Source organism: Camellia sinensis, chromosome 11, assembly GCF_055761805.1.
Source record: "Camellia sinensis isolate YWXY chromosome 11, ASM5576180v1, whole genome shotgun sequence".
NCBI classification, from domain to species: Eukaryota; Viridiplantae; Streptophyta; class Magnoliopsida; order Ericales; family Theaceae; genus Camellia; species Camellia sinensis.
The window spans coordinates 70,810,414-70,819,265 of record NC_138971.1 but is presented as its reverse complement, the minus strand read 5'-3'; the positions used below and the strand labels follow the sequence as shown (position 1 = coordinate 70,819,265).

Sequence of the window (8,852 nt, the reverse complement as noted above, 5' to 3'; positions counted from 1 at the left end):
GATTTAATTTGTTTGAATTATTTTCTGATCAAGTCCAGTGTTTGACACTGTGTCCTTAAGACAGATTCGTCCTCTCCACGGTGCTTTCAGAATTTGGACGTCTATCTCCCAGGATGAAATGATCTTACCACAAACAATAGCAGCACTACAAATTGTTTGCCTTACGAACACACTAAGTGTTTACACTATTTCTTTCAGAAATAAAATGCAGCAAGATGAAGAATATAATTAGCAGAGGTGAAATACGAAATTTCTGAATCAATAACATCAAATGAGGGTGGTCCTATTTATAGATGTAAAGGTGGCTCTTGGTTTTAAATTGAACAGGTATGATACCTGTTGGTTTTGAATTCAGACAGATTTGAATCTGTTAACAATTCAAACAGATAGCAAAAACGGGAAGGGCCCTGTTTGGGTGTGCACTAATTCCAAACTAGTTTATTTCTGTTTGAAAACGGGAAGGGCCCTGTTTGGATGTACAGAAAATCCAAATCAGTTTAATTTGAATTCTGAATTTTATTTTACCAAAAAATAAAATTAAATTCAAATGTTTTTGGTTCAAAAAGATTAGAAGCCCAACCCAACCACACACCACGCACCCGCGCCCAAGCCTAGGCCCAGCCCGCCCGACCGGATGGACGGGCGGCGGCGCACGCGTGTGATGATTTTTGGGTCCAATGGGTCTAGCCCATTTTGCCCATAACCTCTCCCTCTAAAACACTTGGGTACCCCTTGGGGCACACGCCAAGTATCTCACCCAAGCCTTATAAATCCTTTCAAAACTCCCCACCAAATCAATGTAGGACAAGCTAATTTACAACCTTAAGGAATTTCCACCAAAACTCTATTTTCATGGAGCACACTTTGGCTTCAATTTCCCATTCACTCGGTAATGGTTTTGAGCAACCAAATATACCACGTGAATCACAACGCGGCAAAGAACGCGTTACCACTTTGACCCGAGTAAATCGACACTCGGGGCCCACCTAAAAAATAGACCAAACTTGAGAAAAAATTCTGGTTTTACCCAAAATTTTTCTACCATTTCCAACATATAAAACTAGAAAAGAAGTGTTAAAATTTCTAAAACGTTCATAAAAAATACAAAGTGAAATTCTGCCGTATAGATTAGATGTATCCAAAAAGTACAGTTAGATTATATATATGAAAGAAGTAAATAAATTTGACTATAACATTGTAAAATTTTTATAAGACAAAAAAACGTAAGATTCAAAAAAATTCAAAATTCAGTTTTGAAAACTCATAACCAAACAAGTTTTGAATTTAATTTTTTAAAAATTATTTTAAAAATATACAACTCAAAAATTACTTTTAAAAACTTATAATTAGGGGTGCAACTCGGGCGGGCTCAACCCGAGCAACCCGAGCCCAGCCCGAGTTTTTTTAGGGCTTGGGCAACTATATCTTGTAATCTGGACGGGCTTGGGCAGATTTTTGATGCCCGAATTGCAATTCGGGCCGGGCTTGGGCAGAACCAATAGCCAACCCGAGCAACCCGAACCCGAATTCAATTTAATATATTATATAAATTATATAATATATAATATATAATATATATATATAATTTAATAAATTATGTAATATATATAAATTAAGTAAAAGAGTTAGTCTTAATTTTTATTTATTTATTTATTTTTTGGTTAGTCTTCTATTAAGTAAAAGAGTTAGTCTTAATTTTTATTTTATATTTTTTTTTGGTTAGTTTTCTACCATTAGATTAGCATCTTTTATGTCTACCCTTAGATCTACCTACAGGTTTCTGAACTCGGGCAATTCGGGCAATTCGGGCAATTCGGGCAACCCGAGTTCAAAATACAAAACTTGGGCCGGGCTTGGGCAACAATGTTCGGGTTCATGGTCGGGCTTGGGCGGGCTTGGGCAGTGCCAAATACAATTCGGGTCGGGCTTGGGCAGACCCCCAACCCGACCGAACCCGCCCGAGTTGCACCCCTACTTATAATCAAACAAATTTTACATTTTCAAAACTTTTTTAACAATTAATTTAAAACTAATTTCAAAACTAATTTTCAAAACTATTTAAAAACTAAATCAAACACACTATTTTGGCCTATTTTGATAAATTAATTAAAAATTATTTTTTTAATTTCTTTGAATCATATAATTTTTATATTTTCTTACACATTAAAAAAAAAAAACTTTTAACATACCCTCCCAAAATAAGCGTTTTTTTAACCCACCGAGTCAGGTTATTAATATACTCGATTGGTAGGAGTGTAATTTTGGCCCGTGACCCGTGGGCAGCCTGAAACTTGCTCGCGGCCCGAGGTAGGCCCGGCTCGTTAAGGCCCGTTTATGCCCAAGCCCAACCCGAGGCCTTGAGCTAGGGCCTGGGCCATCGTTTTAAAGCTCGGCTCGGCCTGTTGGCCCACTCTAAGCCCGCCTAAAAGCCCGGCCCGAGGCCTGGCCCACTTGCCCAGTGTTATTTTTAATAGAAAATAATAAAATTTTGGTAAAAAAAATAAAAAAAATTTTTAAAAAATTGTTTAGGCCCGTTCAAAGCCTGAGCCTTGGGGCCCGCGCCCGAGGCCCGGCCCACTGGCCCGCCTAGAGCCCGAATACCCTTGGGCCTGGGCTTAATTTTCTGGCCGGTGGCCGGGCCAAAATTACACCCCTATCGATTGGATATCGCTCGTCATTGATATACTCGAATGGATACCGTCCATTTCTCCTGATATACCCTATTTATTAAGACTCCGTAAAATATCATCTAATTCGTTAAGATTGTATCGATTTATATTAATTTGTATCGCTTTAATTGTTAACTGCAATTTAAATTTTAAAATTTATAATCTGTTAGCTGAATCGTTCTAATCCGCTATAGTTAATACATATATATTTTTTAATTTTTAATAAAATATCAATATAAAAATAAGTATAATAGAAATTTAAAATATAAAATTTATTACAAATTAATAATTATATATATAAAACATATTATATAAAATTACTTTATATTATATATTTAAAAAATATTATATAAATTAATATTATATATTATACAAATATATAATAATTAATTAAAATATTTTTCAATTCGTAATTCTTCAAAAACCATCCGAATCACAATTTGTTAATCCGTTTGCTAACCTGTCACGTGATTTATAATTTTACTTCAAACCATCCGAACCAACCCACATCCGCACTGTTTACAGCTAGCTAGGGTTCTCATTTTCGCTCTCTCAATCGGCGATTTTCGATAGCGACGATTCTAGCGGCTGCAATGTCCATCGGCGCTTACCATGGTGGTTCTCCGGCGTAGTGAGTTTCTCTCTCTCGTTCTCTCCTTTTCTCTTGGTCTCTTGTTTCTAGTGTGGAACGCACACACTCTCTCTCTCTCTCTCTCTCTCTCTAAAATGCAGACCACCCGGATTCTTCAATTCAAGCAATCGATAACGTAAAAATCAGGGGCTTTCATTTCCATTCTGACCCTAATTTTTTCTTTTCTCAGAATATCTTTTTATTCAAAAGAATCATCCCCCCCTCTCTCTCTCTCTCTCTCTCTCCCTCACACACACATTTTTCAGTTTAATTATCGGATGTAGCAGTAGAAAGATCTGTGTTCTGTTTTTGTTTTGATTATGTGTGGGTGTGTTTTTCTTATTTGTTCTTTTGTGTCTTGTTTTTGTGCGTTCCCTTTCTCTGAGGTAGGGCTGTCTGTAAACTCAACCTTTCAAGAACCCATTTGGGAAAAGATTCATATTTTTTTTTAATCAGATTTGGAGAAACTTTAATGGCATTTAGATTTATGGGTTTTTTTCTGATATTTTGTTTTCATGATTTTTTCTTCTTTCTTTTCTATCAAATTCTTAGGTACCCATTTCCAAAAGAATCAAAATTTCAGAATTTGATCATCAAATTTCAAGTTTTCATCCTTCAAAGTTGACCATTTCATGGTTTAAACACTCGGGGATTTCAGAATTACTGCTTCTTTTTATTTTTCCAATTTCAGTAGCACATTTTATTTACTTTTCGATTACTAAAAACTTATTTGCCTGTCTCAAGATTATAAATTTGATTACTTTAAAATAAGGTTCTTAATTAATTAACTAATGTGCATTTGATTGTGTTGTTGAACCCAAAAAAAAAAAAAAAAAAAAAAAAACAGAAAAAAAAAAAAAACAAAATTGAATGTGTATTTGGCTTTGTCTGTTAACCTTAAAAAAAAAAAAGGGGGGGGGGGGGGGGGGGCGTTCAAGTTGGGTTGGGGAAAACCAAAACCCGTTATGAGATGGGGAAAAATTATAATAAATGTGCATTTGATTGTGTTGTTGTACCCAAAAAAAAAAAAAAAAACAGAAAACAAAAAACAAAATTGAATGTGTATTTGGCTTTGTCTGTTAACCTTCAAAAAAAAAAGGGGGGGGGGGGCGTTCAAGTTGGGTTGGGGAAAACCAAAATCCGTTATGAGATGGGGAAAAATTATAATAGGGGAAGGGGGAAGGAGAATTAATATCCACCTTGTTGGCCCCCATTGCTGGGCCATCAGATAGAGAAAGGGTTGGATACTGAAACTATTTTCTTATTTTATTTTATTTATAATTTTATGTCAAAAACTTTATGCACTCTTTGGTACTTCTGAGATTGTTTGTAATTTATCAAGACAATTTATGCATTTTATTGTTGATGGCAATAGTTATAGTTGGTTCAAATTATAGCGAAAATGATACGCACCAAATAGCCCCTTGCTGCTTCCAGTCTTAGTCGCAAGGAAACATCGAGAAATAAAGGTATTTCCGGTGCTAAATTAAACCTTCTTTCTTGGCATCGTACATTGAACAAAATATTTCTTTGTTCAACTCTGTTTTGCCAAACAATAATAGTTTACAATTTTTTCTTTTTTCTGGGTCATGTGAAGCATTAAAATCCTTTTTTGTTTGCTTATAAGCCCGAATCTTCTGGGTCAAAGTTGATTCGATATTGGATTTTTGGGATAGTGCAAGAGAATGCAAAGCAAAATGATGTTGTTCTTTAGTCTGAAACTCGAGATGTGGAAATCATATAAACAATGGTCTTCAAAGTTCTGTGATTGCTCTGCTGTGGATGTTACTACTTTAGTATGTGATTGCCTACTTGATTATAATTGTATTTTATATAATTAAATGTGAACATCAATCCGTCTTCTGAAGCTCATGTCATGCCCTCTAGAGGATATACATGATTTTTGTCTATCTCAATTTTCTTAAATTCTGTTATTATAGTGAAAAAGATGCAGTTATTGTCTATGGGTTATGGTAGTGTGTATATGTGGTGGGCATCATGCCATTTATTTGTTTTATTGCTTGTTTTTCTTAGGTAATGTTTGGATCAGGGATTTGATGAGGGACAGGAAATGGGAAGGGAAAAGTGAATGAAATATAAGTTAAATTTTGTTCTCCTTTTTGTTCCTTTTTCTTTTCCTTTCGAAATTACTTCTCAAATTCTTGATCCAAGCACAGCTTTAGTGATATTAATAAACTGTTAGCCTGTGATATGTTTTGGCAAGATAGGGGTATTTTGTTCACTACTGCCTACAAAATGACTGGTATTGTTGATGTTTTGATGAGGTGCTATTTAGTATCCTCTATAATGATTCTAGAATAAGAGGAAAACTATTTACAAGTGTATGGAACTCACCCTTACATTGTTAGACATTCCATTTTTTATTTTAAACCATATGCATTTATACTTTTCTTGTATTTATAGTTTTCTGTTAATCTGACTCTTATTTTGGATTTTCCAGTTGGTGGAAACCTTTTAGGTAGTGTTTGGTTTGTTGGAATGAAATGGAATGGAACATCAAAATGTCCATTCCCATGTTAGGTTGACTAAAAAAATAATGAAAAATACAACACAAATGGAATCATCATTCACCCATGGTAAGGGAACGATCATTCCATCGGGAAGTCTAATTAATGACCATTCCATTCCATTTCATCTCATTTTAGTGAGCCAAGTAGAGCATTAGAGTTGCAGTAGCATCAGCATGAGTGCATAACTAGATTGGTTTAATACTGTCATTCTAAAGGGTTGCAACACTGGGCATATCTAGTCATAGAGGATAAAGCCAAGTTAAGCTGCAACAATATTACTGTAGGCTTATATGCTTCCAAGTTTTTGAATTTGCAAAAAAGAAACTTCTAAGTTTTTGCTTGAACTTTGCGCTCTCTCTCTCTCTCTTCTTCTTTTTTTTTTTAAATTTTTTTTTTTAAAAATTAAATTAAATATCCAGGTTTTTTAATTTATTTTGACAAAGTTGTTTTTCTCTATGAAGGCCTTAGTGCGGAAATGATATTTTTCTTCAATTTCTGGTTTCTCTATGCCATTATAGATTTCCAATGAAAAGCAAAGCAAAGTGATGAATGCTTCCGACCTGAATTCCAATGTGGAATAATTGCATTAGTGGTCTTCAAAGTTCTCTGATTTCTTTGCTGTATGTTACCATTAAGTGAGCGAGTAATTAAGCACGATAGGTTGTGTTTTGAACCTTGGTCAACAACAAAGATGCGACATCTTAACATACATGATTATTATGTCTAGGATATGTTATGGTAATTTCTATGCAGTGGTGGGTGGTTTGCACATTTTTATTGTGTTTAATTTTTTTGTTGGTTCCTAACATTTTTTGAGAGGTACCTAATTTGCTACAAGGCTGATTGGTGCTTAGCGGTTTGGTTCATTGATATTTGTCATGCTAGTTTGGTAGAATCCTTGACAAGGAGTTCTCTACTCCTACATGATTCAAAGTACAACATTTAAGCTACTAAGATGGGATCTTATTGATCTTCACCTAGCTGAAATGAAAGAGTAGTGATTTTGAGCACCTAAATACATGGTCTGTTGTGAATATACTTGTTACAGGCTATACGAGCATGGTGCGATAGTAATAATTTTTCTTCACTCAATTGTCACTTGGCTCTTCTATGCCAAATGACATACTAGAACTGAGGAAAGAACATTCCTTAAATATGATCCTAATTCGTATGCTAGAGTCATCCTATCATTGTTATACCTGACCCAAACTCAACTTGCATATACAATATCTGAAATTGCTATTAGGCTTGTTCATGAATCATTGTGACTGTTTGGTGAGACTAATGGTGTGATTATACCTACAGATATGAAAAAAGATTTCGGTAAATATATATGTTTTGTTTTTATATATTGGGCCCAAAAAGGATCTTCGATGTATAGGGATGGTAATTTGCATCGAAATGATGTGGACTTGCTATGATCTCTCCTGTTGGGACAAAGATGGGAGGTCTGAAGGTGGGGTGGGGGTGATAGGAATGGCAGTTAGGCAAGTTCAATATGGGATACTTCTCTCTTATAGCATCAGCAAATCCTATTCCATTCCTGAACCGACTGGGCAGCATCAGATTGCCAATGGGTTATAATTATTTAAGAAAATTTTGAACTGGTTTATAGTTATCGTAAGGAAATATTTTTAAATTACACAATACAATTTATATATATTATGCCATGTAAAAATCCACAAAGGACTTCATATTGGTGCAGGCTTGGGGCAGCAGGATGAGGATTGCTTTTATATAAATTGGGATGCCTTTTGCTCTTATTGTTTTCTAAGTTCTTTTAAATTAGTTTGTTCATCTTTAATTTTCTTTTTAATTATAGCAATGCGTTGACAATAATTGATAATTGATAATTGATAATTGATTGACCAGATTCAAGAGATAAGAGTAGTCGTAGATTAGTTAATTCTTTTTGTAAGTCAGCAATATGTAGAATAGTATCATTAATTATAAAACACAGATCAAAAATTAAAAGCATAACAAACAATACTTATATTAAAATGCGAAACCAGAATACAAAATAATACAAAACTTACGATGGTTCACAATTGTGGAAGCAGATCGGACACCGCATTCACTAAGTATATTTTTACTCTAAGCACCCTTAAACTTGCACACTCAAATTTGTTCACACTAATTTGGTACTGTACAATAGTCTTTGTGAAAGCTTGTTTTCTTAAGAAGAATAACTGGCTTTTATAGGAGAGACTTAGATTTGAAATTGTTTGGAGTTTGGGAATCTGCTTTCGCTTTTGTCCTTGTAGAGAATTATTATCTTTGAAAGGCATTATGAGATTGTTTTGTCTGTTGAGAATCCACTTTATGAGCTGGTTTGAGTATTATTAAATTGTTTTGTCGGTGGAAAATCCATTTTATAAGTTAGCTTGTCTTCTTTTGAAATTATTGTATTATAGAGCTGTTGAAATTGGAGATATTACATGATTTATAAATTGTTGAGATGCATGTCTTAACAAGTGTTTGAGTAGTCATCGTCAATTAAGTCTTGATAAGTATTGAGTAGTCATTTTGAACTGATTTATCTATATACTAACATAACAAAAGCAAGACTTTGGGTACCACCCATTTTTTGGTGAAGTTGTGTTCGTTGAACAAATTTTACATTTTCATGAGTCATTTTGAATAGAAAGGATAAAAACGTAAATTTATAATTTCAAAATTGGTTAAGCCTATAGCCCACCTTTTCCCAGCAATTCCTTACCGCTTCAGAAATCGCTGAAAGATAAAGATGTAAATTCAAAACATTATTGTCAGCGACCCACGCTATTGCTGACTTAGGTCATGTTTGGTAGAGTTGTAGAAAAGTGGTTATAGATTATAATTTAATAGATTATGATTTATAGCTGTGAGCATAAACTGTTAATCTGTTTAGTGCAATTGTGAGATTATAGATTTAAGAAGCATAGTAGTGTTTGGTTAACAAGTTATAAAATAGTTTTTTATTGTATAATTGTCATTTCTACCGTTATATGATATAAAAATGATTATTTTGTCATTTTTTTT

General features: G+C 34.1%; 2 long non-coding RNA genes and 2 other non-coding genes across 4 annotated transcripts; all 4 read left to right on the top strand.

Annotated features, from left to right (window-relative positions):
- Positions 1–3,164: 3,164 nt before the first annotated feature.
- LOC114263807 (uncharacterized) lies at positions 3,165–4,092 on the top strand. The gene is made up of 2 exons (XR_003629718.2): positions 3,165–3,300; positions 3,853–4,092. It is a non-coding gene; the product is annotated as an uncharacterized LOC114263807 (long non-coding RNA).
- Positions 4,093–4,512: 420 nt separating this feature from the next.
- On the top strand, positions 4,513–5,262 carry LOC114263808 (uncharacterized). The gene is made up of 2 exons (XR_003629719.2): positions 4,513–4,769; positions 4,928–5,262. It is a non-coding gene; the product is annotated as an uncharacterized LOC114263808 (long non-coding RNA).
- On the top strand, positions 4,992–5,073 carry LOC114263838 (small nucleolar RNA R160). The gene has a single exon (XR_003629722.1). It is a non-coding gene; the product is annotated as a small nucleolar RNA R160 (small nucleolar RNA).
- A 1,105-nt stretch (positions 5,263–6,367) lies between the features above and the next one.
- On the top strand, positions 6,368–6,446 carry LOC114263840 (small nucleolar RNA R160). The gene has a single exon (XR_003629724.2). It is a non-coding gene; the product is annotated as a small nucleolar RNA R160 (small nucleolar RNA).
- The last annotated feature ends 2,406 nt before the right edge of the window (positions 6,447–8,852 follow it).